Here is a 13861-nt window from a genome sequence, read left to right on the forward strand (position 1 = left end):
CCCTCCTCTCCGGCAGCATAATGCCAGAGTCTACTGCGCATGCACAGGTCTCCGGGAACATGGCGCCCGCACCTTGTTCCCGGGGACACCTCCAGTGCGCATGCGCAAATCACTTGGAAATGGCCGCGGTGGCCATTTTCCAAGTGATCTGTGCCTGCACAGCAGGGCCTCCATTGCTGGACTCCGGAGGGGTAAGTATATTCTATGGGTGCAGTGTGTGCGGTGTGGGCCCCCCAGGGGCCCATGTGCACCGCACACACTGCACCCATTATAGAAACACCTATGCATCCATGGTGTTTTAATTGATGACCCGGGTTGAGGTAAAAGGAACCAACCCGGCAATAACCAGGGTTGAAAGTGTACTGTGAAAGGGTCTATAAATTGAGGGACTAAGGTATGGGATTTTATGTAAGTGGCATGTGCTGTGAACTTAGGGCCTGATTCCGAGATGGACAGAAATGCCATGCTGTATGCAAGCAGCATTGTATTTCTATCCGATGTGAAGGAGTGATATACAGGAGAAGTCTCAGTAAAAGAGACACTTCCTGCATGTAGCTGGGATCTTACACCGCGACCATCGGTCGCTATGTTCCACGCAGATGGGCAGCTGAGTAAGCTCCAGCTAACTCAGCTGACCGATGGAAGCGGGGGCTGCAGGGCCAGGAAGTCTGAATGGTGACACAAAGACCCCTGTAATTCCCCTCCCTGAATACAGGGGCGACCACCCCCATTTCTGGGAATCCAGGCCTCCTCCCGCCCCCTCCTCACCCACTGAATGCTGCTGCCTGTCAATCAGGGAGTGGCAGAGGGGAAGTGAAGCGAGATCACATGCCCTGTTCTGCACATACTTGGAATGAATTTTGCGCAGCTGCAGATTAACGCTAATCAGCAATGTGTCTGCTGCAGCACACCTGTAGTCAGGTCTGAATCAGGCCCTTAATTTGTTAATCTTCAAACAGTGAAATAAACCATGCAGTTAGAGCACATTTGATAAACCGCTGTGTTATAGTGTGGAGAAATGTGTCAGTGACTGCCTGTATAGTGATATGCATCTGGAACGTAGATGTCACAAACCTGGAACTTAGATATTCTTCTAATGTCCAGCGGTGAAGGTTCTGATCAGGCAAACGCTAGTATCCAGTCACTACCTGTACACTGCACTCACATGACTGTGTCCTTCTATTCTCTGCAAGAGTTCCCTATTTATACCTGCACCCGACACAAACACACTGTTGGAATAATAAGGAACTTCCTCCTATGTGTGTGTTCACTCTCCAATGTGTGCCTGTTGGTGGTCGTGTTCTAAGGGTGCTCAAGGTTCGTACTGAGTCTCCACTAGGTGGGTAAGCCTGGGTCTTGCAGACTAGGCACTGGATCTATGTCTCTCTCTGAGAATTTAAGTGGGGTACACATGGAGAGATCAGTGCTTAAATTCTAAGCAATTTGACTAGATTGCTTAGAATTTAAGCACTGAACTCTCCGTGTGTAGCCCCCCCCCCCCCCCCCCCCCCGCGATAGCGATGCACAGTCCCGCGCGTCGCTATCACCGGTGCTAGATTGGCCAGCATGCAGGCTCAATCTAGCACATTGCTCATTTCACCCGCTGGGTGAAATGAGCGCCCCCCGTCCGCCCCCCTAGCTCAGCACACATTGCGCTGTGCTGAGCGGGCGGAGAGATGTGTGCTGAGCGGTCTGTGTTAAGATCGCTCAGCACACATCTCCCATCAGCACACTGACCTTTAGGCTCCAGACACTTAGCTCTGGTATCCAGGTTGTACCTTCCATGAGTGTATTCCAGACAGGATATTGATTACCTGTTCTATACACTGAGTTCTTAAGCACCGGTTCTAGCCCCAGTGTCCTGTGAACACAGACCAGGGGTTAAGTTCCTCTCCACTGGTTCAAGGGGTAGGCAGGGGGAGACCAGTGGTCATGGACCTCTTTGATGATGCAAGGTGACTTCCCAAGACTAGTGGTTAATCCATGAGGAAGAATCTGATACACTCACCCTGATTACAGTATCACCCATCAGCCAGGTCCATGAGTCATGGCTTGGATCTGATAATCAAACCCATAACAGCAGGACCAAAAGCCAGCAAATGGAGTGGGGCTGTCCAGCAAGAGGAGACCATGCCTTGTTGAACTACAGCATGCCCCAGAATAATGGTGACTGTTGGTAGCAACATATCTGCATGGTGATATTGGCCCTGTTATCTTATCCGGGGATGTTCATAGGGAGAAGGCTCTGCTCTGGCACTGCACAGTGTGTCCCTACTCCAACAAATTGGGGAATCAGGAGACCTAGCTCAGCATTGAGCATAGAGCAGGTACATTGTGGTATCCTCCAACAGCTGATCACTCCAACCAGGGCTGCCATCCAGTATTGCAGAGCATGGTACTGCTAGAATAGGCAGGGCCCCCTCCATGCTCAAGGGGACAGGGAAAAAGAGACTTAGCTCGGGGACAGGGAAAAAGAGAGTTAGCTCAGGGGGACAGCTAAAAAGAGACTTAGCTCAGGGGGACAGGGAAAAAGAGACTTAGCTCAGGGGGACAGGGAAAAAGAGACTTAGCTCAGGGGGACAGGGGAAAAGAGACTTAGCTCAGGGGGACAGGGAAAAGAGACTTAGCTCAAGGGGACAGGGAAAAAGAGACTTAGCTCAGGGGGACAGGGAAAAAGAGACTTAGCTCAGGGGGACAGGGAAAAGAGACTTAGCTCAGGTGGACAGGGAAAAAGAGACTTAGCTCAGGGGGACAGGGAAAAAGAGACTTAGCTCAGGGGGACAGTGAAAAAGATACTTAGCTCAGAAGGACATGGAAAAGAGACTTAGCTCAGAGGGACATGGAAAAGAGACTTAGCTCAGAGGGACAGGGAAGAGAGACTTAGCTCAGTGGGACAGGGAAAAAATAAGAATTTACTTACCGATAATTCTATTTCTCATAGTCCGTAGTGGATGCTGGGGACTCCGAAAGGACCATGGGGAATAGCGGCTCCGCAGGAGACTGGGCACAAAAGTAAAAGCTTTAAGACTACCTGGTGTGCACTGGCTCCTCCCCCTATGACCCTCCTCCAAGCCTCAGTTAGGATACTGTGCCCGGACGAGCGTACACAATAAGGAAGGATTTTGAATCCCGGGTAAGACTCATACCAGCCACACCAATCACACCGTACAACTTGTGATCTGAACCCAGTTAACAGCATGATAACAGAGGAGCCTCTGAAAAGATGGCTCACAACAATAATAACCCGATTTTTTGTAACAATAACTATGTACAAGTATTGCAGACAATCCGCACTTGGGATGGGCGCCCAGCATCCACTACGGACTATGAGAAATAGAATTATCGGTAAGTAAATTCTTATTTTCTCTGACGTCCTAGTGGATGCTGGGGACTCCGAAAGGACCATGGGGATTATACCAAAGCTCCCAAACGGGCGGGAGAGTGCGGATGACTCTGCAGCACCGAATGAGAGAACTCCAGGTCCTCCTCAGCCAGGGTATCAAATTTGTAGAATTTAGCAAACGTGTTTGCCCCTGACCAAGTAGCTGCTCGGTAAAGTTGTAAAGCCGAGACCCCTCGGGCAGCCGCCCAAGATGAGCCCACTTTCCATGTGGAATGGGCTTTTACAGATTTTGGCTGTGGCAGGCCTGCCACAGAATGTGCAAGCTGAATTGTACTACAAATCCAACGAGCAATAGTCTGCTTAGAAGCAGGAGCACCCAGCTTGTTGGGTGCATACAGGATAAACAGCGAGTCAGATTTTCTGACTCCAGCCGTCCTGGAAACATATATTTTCAGGGCCCTGACTACGTCCAGCAACTTGGAATCCTCCAAGTCCCTAGTAGCCGCAGGCACCACAATAGGCTGGTTTAAGTGAAATGCTGAAACCACCTTAGGGAGAAATTGAGGACGAGTCCTCAATTCTGCCCTGTCCGTATGAAAAATTAGGTAAGGGCTTTTATAGGATAAAGCCGCCAATTCTGAGACACGCCTGGCTGAGGCCAGGGCTAACAGCATTACCACTTTCCATGTGAGATATTTTAAGTCCACAGTGGTGAGTGGTTCAAACCAATGTGATTTTAGGAACCCCAAAACTACATTGAGATCCCAAGGTGCCACTGGAGGCACAAAAGGAGGCTGTATATGCAGTACCCCCTTGACAAACGTCTGAACTTCAGGAACTGAAGCTAGTTCTTTTTGGAAGAATATTGACAGGGCCGAAATTTGAACCTTAATGGACCCTAATTTTAGGCCCATAGACAGTCCTGTTTGCAGGAAATGCAGGAAACGACCCAGTTGAAATTCCTCTGTAGGGGCCTTCCTGGCCTCACACCACGCAACATATTTACGCCAAATACGGTGATAATGTTGCACAGTTACATCCTTCCTGGCTTTGATCAGGGTAGGGATGACTTCATCTGGAATGCCTTTTTCCTTCAGGATCCGGCGTTCAACCGCCATGCCGTCAAACGCAGCCGCGGTAAGTCTTGGAACAGACATGGTCCCTGCTGGAGCAGGTCCTTTCTTAGAGGTAGAGGCCACGGGTCTTCCGTGAGCATCTCTTGAAGTTCCGGGTACCAAGTCCTTCTTGGCCAATCCGGAGCCACGAGTATAGTCCTTACTCCTCTCCTTCTTATGATTCTCAGTACCTTGGGTATGAGAGGCAGAGGAGGGAACACATACACTGACTGGTACACCCACGGTGTTACCAGAGCGTCCACAGCTATTGCCTGAGGGTCCCTTGACCTGGCGCAATATCTGTCCAGTTTTTTGTTGAGGCGGGACGCCATCATGTCCACCTTTGGTTTTTCCCAACGGTTCACAATCATGTGGAAGACTTCTGGGTGAAGTCCCCACTCCCCCGGGTGGAGATCGTGTCTGCTGAGGAAGTCTGCTTCCCAGTTGTCCACTCCCGGAATGAACACTGCTGACAGTGCTATCACATGATTTTCCGCCCAGCGAAGAATCCTTGCAACTTCCGTCATTGCCCTCCTGCTTCTTGTGCCGCCCTGTCTGTTTACGTGGGCGACTACCGTGATGTTGTCCGACTGGATCAGCACCGGCTGACCCTGAAGCAGAGGCCTTGCCTGACTTAGGGCATTGTAAATGGCCCTTAGTTCCAGGATATTTATGTGAAGTGATGTTTCCATGCTTGACCACAAGCCCTGGAAATTTCTTCCCTGTGTGACCTCTCCCCAGCCTCTCAGGCTGGCATCCGTGGTCACCAGGACCCAGTCCTGAATGCCGAATCTGCGGCCCTCTAGAAGATGAGCACTCTGCAACCACCACAGGAGAGACACCCTTGTCCTTGGAGACAGGGTTATCCGCTGATGCATTTGAAGATGCGATCCGGACCATTTGTCCAGCAGATCCCACTGAAAAGTTCTTGCGTGGAATCTGCCGAATGGAATCGCTTCGTAAGAAGCCACCATTTTTCCCAGGACCCTTGTGCATTGATGCACTGACACTTGGCCTGGTTTTAGGAGGTTCCTGACTAGGTCGGATAACTCCCTGGCTTTCTCCTCCGGGAGAAACACCTTTTTCTGTACTGTGTCCAGAATCATCCCTAGGAACAGCAGACGTGTCGTCGGAATCAGCTGCGATTTTGGAATATTTAGAATCCATCCGTGCTGTCGTAGTACTACTTGAGATAGTGCTACTCCGACCTCTAACTGTTCTCTGGACCTTGCCCTTATCAGGAGATCGTCCAAGTAAGGGATAATTAAGACACCTTTTCTTCGAAGAAGAATCATCATTTCGGCCATTACCTTGGTAAAGACCCGGGGTGCCGTGGACAATCCAAACGGCAGCGTCTGAAACTGATAGTGACAGTTCTGTACCACAAACCTGAGGTACCCTTGGTGAGAAGGGTAAATTGGGACATGGAGGTAAGCATCCTTGATGTCCAGAGACACCATATAGTCCCCTTCTTCCAGGTTCGCTATCACTGCTCTGAGTGATTCCATCTTGAATTTGAACCTTTGTATGTAAGTGTTCAAGGATTTCAGATTTAAAATAGGTCTCACCGAGCCGTCCGGCTTCGGTACCACAAACAGCGTGGAATAATACCCCTTTCCCTGTTGTAGGAGGGGTACCTTGATTATCACCTGCTGGGAATACAGCTTGTGAATGGCTTCCAATACCGCCTCCCTGTCGGGGGGAGACGTTGGTAAAGCAGACTTCAGGAACCGGCGAGGGGGAGACGTCTCGAATTCCAATTTGTACCCCTGAGATACTACCTGCAGGATCCAGGGGTCCACTTGCGAGTGAGCCCACTGCGCGCTGAAATTCTTGAGATGGGCCCCCACCGTGCCTGAGTCCGCTTGTAAGGCCCCAGCGTCATGCTGAGGACTTGGCAGAAGCGGGGGAGGGCTTCTGTTCCTGGGAAGAGGCTGTCTGCTGCAGTCTTTTTCCCCTTCCTCTGCCCCGGGGCAGATACGAGTGGCCTTTTGCCCGCTTGCCCTTATGGGGACGAAAGGACTGAGCCTGAAAAGACGGTGTCTTTTTCTGCTGAGAGGTGACCTGGGGTAAAAAGGTGGATTTCCCAGCCGTTGCCGTGGCCACCAGGTCCGATAGACCGACCCCAAATAACTCCTCCCCTTTATACGGCAATACTTCCATATGCCGTTTGGAATCCGCATCACCTGACCACTGTCGCGTCCATAACCCTCTTCTGGCAGAAATGGACAGCGCACTTACTCTTGATGCCAGAGTGCAAATATCCCTCTGTGCATCTCTCATATATAGAAATGCATCCTAAATGCTCTATAGTCAATAATATATTGTCCCTGTCCAGGGTATCAATATTTTCAGTCAGGGAATCCGACCAAGCCACCCCAGCACTGCACATCCAGGCTGAGGCGATTGCTGGTCGCAGTATAATACCAGTATGTGTGTATATACTTTTTAGGATATTTTCCAGCTTCCTATCAGCTGGTTCCTTGAGGGCGGCCGTATCAGGAGACGGTAACGCCACTTGTTTTGATAAGCGTGTGAGCGCCTTATCTACCCTAGGGGGTGTTTCCCAACGCGCCCTAACCTCTGGCGGGAAAGGGTATAATGCCAATAATTTTTTAGAAATTAGCAGTTTTTTATCGGGGGAAACCCACGCTTCATCACACACCTCATTTAATTCATCTGATTCAGGAAAAACTACGGGTAGTTTTTTCACACCCCACATAATACCCTTTTTTGTGGTACTTGTAGTATCAGAAATGTTCAAAACCTCCTTCATTGCCGTGATCATGTAACGTGTGGCCCTACTGGAAAATACGTTTGTTTCCTCACCGTCGACACTGGAGTCAGTGTCCGTGTCTGGGTCTGTGTCGACCACCTGAGGTAACGGGCGCTTTAGAGCCCCTGACGGTGTTTGAGACGCCTGTACAGGTATTAACTGATTTGCCGGCTGTCTCATGTCGTCAACAGTCTTTTGTAAAGTGCTGACACTATCACGTAATTCCTTCCATAAGACCATCCAGTCAGGTGTCGACTCCCTAGGGGGTGACATCACTAATACAGGCAATTGCTCCGCCTCCATACCATTTTCCTCCTCATACATGTCGACACAACGTACCGACACACAGCACACACACAGGGAATGCTCTGATAGAGGACAGGACCCCACTAGCCCTTTGGGGAGACAGAGGGAGAGTTTGCCAGCACACACCAGAGCGCTATATATATATACAGGGATAACCTTATATAAGTGTTTTTCCCTTATATAGCTGCTGTATAGATTTATCTGCCAAATTAGTGCGCCCCCTCTCTTTGTTTTACCCTGTTTCTGTAGTGCAGGAATGCAGGGGAGAGTCAGGGAGCTTCCCTCCAACGGAGCTGTGAGGAAAAATGGCGCCAGTGTGCTGAGGAGATAGGCTCCGCCCCCTTCTCGGCGGCCGTTCTCCCGCTTTTTTATGGAAAAACAGGCATGAGTTAAATGCATCCATATAGCCCAGGAGCTATATGTGATGCATTTTTTGCCCCCTAAGGTGTTTATATTGCGTCTCAGGGCGCCCCCACCCAGCGCCCTGCACCCTCAGTGACCGGAGTGTGAAGTGTGCTGAGAGCAATGGCGCACAGCTGCGGTGCTGTGCGCTACCTTATTGAAGACAGGACGTCTTCTGCCGCCGATTTTTCCGGACCTCTTCTGCTCTTCTGGCTCTGTAAGGGGGACGGCGGCGCGGCTCTGGGACCCATCCATGGCTGGGCCTGTGATCGTCCCTCTGGAGCTAATGTCCAGTAGCCTAAGAAGCCCAATCCACTCTGCACGCAGGTGAGTTCGCTTCTTCTCCCCTTAGTCCCTCGATGCAGTGAGCCTGTTGCCAGCAGGTCTCACTGAAAATAAAAAACCTAAAACTAAACTTTTTTCTAAGCAGCTCAGGAGAGCCACCTAGACTGCACCCTTCTCGTTCGGGCACAAAAATCTAACTGAGGCTTGGAGGAGGGTCATAGGGGGAGGAGCCAGTGCACACCAGGTAGTCTTAAAGCTTTTACTTTTGTGCCCAGTCTCCTGCGGAGCCGCTATTCCCCATGGTCCTTTCGGAGTCCCCAGCATCCACTAGGACGTCAGAGAAAGAGGATTAGTTAAGAGGGACATGGAAAATAGACTTAGCTCAGAGGGACAGGGAAGAGAGACATAGCTCAGTGGGACAAGGAAAAGAGACATAGCTCAGTGGGACAAGGAAAAGAGACTTAGCTCAGGGGGACAGTGAAAAAGAGGCTTAGCTCAAGGGGACAGTGAAAAGGATTCTAAGCTCAGAGGGATCGGGGAAAAGAGACTTAGCTCAGGGGACAGGCAAAAAGAGACTTAGCTCAGGGGAACAGGGAAAAAGAGGCTTAACTCAGGGGGACAGTGAAAAAGAGGCTTAGCTCGGGGACAGTGAAAAAGAGGCTTAGCTCATAGGGATCGGGAAAAAGAGACTTAGTCAGAGGGACAGGGAAAAGAGACTTAGCTCAGGGAGACAGGGAAAAGAGACTTAGTTCAGGGGGACAGTGAAAAAGAGGCTTAGCTCAGAGGCATCGGGGAAAAGAGACTTAGCTCAGGGGGACAGGGAAAAAGAGACTTAGCTCAGGGGGACAGGGAAAAAGAGACTCAACTCAGGGGACAGTGAAAAAGAGGCTTAGCTCGGGGACAGTGAAAAAGAGGCTTAGCTCAGGGGGATCGGGAAAAAGAGACTTCAGAGGGACAGGGAAAAGAGACTTAGCTCAGGGGGACAGGAAAAAGAGACTTAGTTCAGGGGGACAGTGAAAAAGAGGCTTAGCTCTGAGGGATCAGGCAAAAAAGACTTAGCTCAGAAGGGCATGGAAAAGAGACAGCTCAGAGGAATAGGGGAAAAGAGACTTAACTCAGAGGGCCAGGGGAAAGTAGGCCTAGCTCAGAAGGATAGGAGAAAAGAGACAGCTCAGAAAGACATGGAAAAGAGACAGCTCAGAGGAATAGGGGGAAAGAGACTTAACACAGAGGGCCAGGGGAAATAGGCTTAGCTCAGAAAGACAGGTTAAAGAGACTTGGCTCAGAAAGGACAAAGAAAAGTGACTTGGCTCAGTGCGATGGGGGAAATAGGCTGTGATTTGAGGGACATGGGAAAGAGACTGGCTTTAGTGGAACAGAGTACAGATACTATATAAAAGGGGGTTGTTAAAGAACTGCGCTACTCCATCCTGCAACCTCGCAAACTAGTGGCTGCTGAGAACTGTTGGTGGGTGCACTACACAGACCCACTATAAGGGAAGCATGTATTAAAAAAAGTATATAGTTCAGCGCTCACTAAGTTTGTATTGGTAAATAAATACTAAGTATACTGCGACTTAAATATCCATATACACATGAGATGACACATCAATTATGATTTCTATAAAATTGGTGATTTATTTGTAAAAAAGAATAAATGTGCAATTTAAAAGGGCTCAATTAATACCGGTATTAAATAAACACACATAACATGTAAGACAAGACAAACATAAAAGCAATCCCTGTGGGCACACTTGCTTCGCGATTTACCCCACTGGGAAACAGATTCCTCTGAATTAGAGCAAAGTCTCAGAAAACTGCACTGATTTTGAAAAGTGCTGATGAAGAGACTGTGTTCATGAAACAGTCTGGTGGATGCAGGGGTTAACAGTAGTGTGATCGGGTCAGGATCTCTCCTACCGTATTATAAGCACAGTCCTGTAATCTTTACCCTGATTTTTGGAGTGTCGTGATGTCCTTGCTGAATGATGCAGCGCTATTGCTGTCTGCCAGCAGACACCCGTCCGTCTGGCTCCGTTGTCTCTCACTTCCGGGCGCTGTACGGAGCGGGATCGATTCCTTCCGCGATCTACTCGTTTCACCTAGTAAGGCTTCGTCAGGATTGCGGTGTAATCGAGTTCCAGCCCAACGCTCAGAAATTAAGGGTCAACCCGGATATGTTGAATCATAGATCCCATGAAGTAGCATCAGCCTTAGGTGGAGTCCAATTATGGCTGGAGGGATGAACCAGAATTTAAAGTGCTGTAGTGCAAAGTCCCAAAATGGAGCAGGTGTCCAAAGGTGTGCCAAGATGTAGCAGGAGTTGAAATCACAGCAGAGTGGAAAGGCTCAAGTTATACGCATTACGCTGGTTCCAGAGCATCCAGCTTCCTCAGGAGCAACCCTTAATTTCTGAGCGGGGTAAATCGCGAAGAAAGTGTGCCCACAGGGATTGCTTTTATGTTTGTCTTGTCTTACATGTTATGTGTGTTTATTTAATACCGGTATTAATTGAGCCCTTTTAAATTGCACATTTATTCTTTTTTACAAATAAATCACCAATTTTATAGAAATCATAATTGATGTGTAATCTCATGTGTATATGTGTATTTATTTACCAATACAAACTTAGTGAGGGCTGAACTATATACTTTTTTTTTAGAGTACAGATACTGTACTCTCATCAGTGGGACACAGGAAATAGGCTGAGTTCAGAAAGATAGGACAGAAACTGGGCTCATGGGGGTTAATTCAAATCTGATTGCTGGGTTGCTAATTTTGCTATCCTGCGATCAGATAGTTGCTGCCTCCAGGGAGAGTGTAAATTCACCGTGCAAGTGTGTGATCACATGTGTATGCCAAGCTGTGAAAATACACTTTGTGCAGTCTCTGCGCATCCCAGGACTTACTCCTCCAGTGCGAGAAGAATGACTGATCAGGGCCGGAGCAGACGTCACACACCCTTCCTGAAAATGCTTGGGCACGCCTGTGTTTTTACGGACATCCCTGTAAGCACTCAGTTGCCACCCGCAAACGGCCTCTTCCTGTCAATCACCTCGCGAACGCCTGTGTGATTGGATTTTTCACACCATCCCGTCGCTGACCGGCGAATGCCCGTTGTTGTTGTCTGACATGTGTGTGCATTGCAGGGCATACGCATGCGCAGTTAGGAGCTGATCACCCGCCGTGGCGAAAACACACAGCAGCAATCAGATCTGAATCACCCCCATAGTAACAGAAAGATAGGACTGGGCTCAAAGGAGAGTGGAAGGAGACTGAGCACAAACAGTAGAACAATATACAGTATTTATTTTTCACTTCATAGCTCAACTCACCACACACTGCGGCAATTCAAACGGCTTTTATATGTACATGAACACTAAATACACAGTGGTACAGTGCACCATAACAGTACAAACAATAGAACAATATATTTATTTTTCACTTCACAGCTCAACTCAAACTGAGAAATTCAAATTGCTTTTATATGTACATGAATACTAAACACACAGGGCTACAGTGCACCAGAACAGTACAAACAATAGAATAATATTTTATTTTCCCTTGGCAGCTCAACTCACACTGTGGCAATTCAAAGGGCTTTATATGTATGTGAATAATAAATGCAAAGGGGTACAGTGCACCAGAACAGTACAAACAAAAAAACAATATATTTATTTTTCACTTCGCAATTCAACTCACACATTGGCACTTCAAAGGGTTTTTATATGTACATAAATAATAAATGAACAGGGGTACAGTGCACCATAAGAGTACAAACAATAGAACAGCTGGATCCAGGGACCGAGTGACAGTGACTCACAGTAACTGATGGCAGCGGCTCCCTCCTTAGTTTGGTGCGCCAGCTGTATATGCTGCTCCTCGTGGCATTTTAAATTTGTCCACTCGGATTAGCTGCGGCTGACACCAAATTCAGAATGCCACCACTGGCCCCTGATTGGATGCTGGTCTGTGAGCTGTGATTGGCTTGCACCCGGGTCCAAACTTAAACAGACGCCAGACACACTAAGCTTCAGTGTCGCTGAGCTGGCTGCTGAAATGAAGTGCTGATATGACATACCGGTTCCTACCAACACACTTCGAGCGCTGCCTAAAACATTAAAAAAAGGAGTTATGATTGCTTCACAATTTTGCCACAGTCGCACAACAAATTTTCAGAACATATCCTATATGTGGTAAAATTATCATCCACTTCATCATTACTAAAATTGATTTGAAGATGAACGTTCTAAGCAATGGGTGACCAAGAGGTCTTCATCTTATAATAGCCACAATATTTTTTCTGATTTGGTAAGGCCAAGTCCACCAATACCCAAGATCAATGCTGTCACCAGAACCAGCAGAACCACAAGGGTTAGATATTGTAGCCCATCACAATTCAGTTAACACTCAACCCAAAATACATCTACAATGGCCATATTTTGCATTCATAATTTTGAGTTTGGCAGACACTTTTTGTGTTGATGAGAGATCTGACATCCTAGACATGGGACCACCAATGCATAACTCTTTCTAGTCTTGAGCTTTGCAGCCAGGAATATCCAGGGTTCTAGCCGCTATCAAGGATGTAGCATACAAGAATGGGGACAAAGCATCTCAGAAAGTACATGTGACCTGGTATTTAAGTTGCATTACAAAAAATTATACAATGCAAATGAGAGGAAATAACACAGACATACTTGAACATACGCTTCCAAAGGCAACATCTTGTACCTGAAATGTGTATTTTCACACTATAGTATGAATGAACTCTCTCTAAGTTTATTAAATCTTATTCTAGAGTTATTTGTACAGCCTTATGTCTTCTTTTGGCCGCAGTGCACTATCTAAGACAGATCAATGCATTCTCCAATAAATATAAAATAAAAAGTATCTTCCTTATGGTATTCTGATTTATCTGTTCTCTAAAGTGTCACCACAATCTATCTTTTATTAATTGTTTCAGCTAGGTTCTAAAATCAAAGCAGATGCTTCAAGGAGAAGAGTTTAATCTTTTAAGAGAGTATCACAGAAAAACTCCAGAGGAAAATTACAAAGCAAAAAAAAAAGCATAACAAAACACAGATAGTAAAGAAGTAACGTAAAAGAGCACAGTCAAAATAAAACAACAAAACTTTATATGAAGGAATACTATTCCTGTCATCACTGAATGTTGTTCTTTACTGTAATAGTTATAAAACTGTCCAACAACAGCCAGGAATACAATTAATTGCATGGATTATATTTTACTTTATAGGACTGGATACTTCATTGTGCTGATATTTTATGAGGCACATGAAACCGGCAGCTCTACTCACTGTTTCTGCACAGTATACAGAAGGCGTTATACGAGTTGATACACAGCTAGGCTCTAGCTATTCCCAATGACTGAGTCTAAATGCTAGATCCTTGAGGACCAGTCCCCGCTAACCATAATGACATTACTGTTCCCAAGGGTAACACAAATTGGCCAAATGTTCATATAATAATTTGAAAATACATTTCTTATATACAGTTATACAATATGGTCACTTTCTGAATATTGAACAAGTACTGTCTACTAGTAACCAGAATCTTGTGGTTACTAGTAGAAAGTATTTCCCACGAAGGGATCTTTTCATGAAAGAATGCGAT

At 47.2% G+C, this 13861-nt stretch overlaps 1 long non-coding RNA gene across 2 annotated transcripts in view; it reads right to left on the reverse strand.

The window, feature by feature from the left end:
* Positions 1-11932: 11932 nt before the first annotated feature.
* The window catches only part of LOC135050551 (uncharacterized), a 118413-nt gene continuing 116484 nt past the window's right edge, over positions 11933-13861 (reverse strand). For both annotated transcript variants that reach the window (XR_010241658.1, XR_010241657.1), the window contains one exon: positions 11933-12338. This is a non-coding gene — a long non-coding RNA (uncharacterized LOC135050551). The remainder of the gene's footprint in view (positions 12339-13861) is intronic.

Source organism: Pseudophryne corroboree, chromosome 2 (assembly GCF_028390025.1).
Source record: "Pseudophryne corroboree isolate aPseCor3 chromosome 2, aPseCor3.hap2, whole genome shotgun sequence".
NCBI lineage: Eukaryota > Metazoa > Chordata > Amphibia > Anura > Myobatrachidae > Pseudophryne > Pseudophryne corroboree.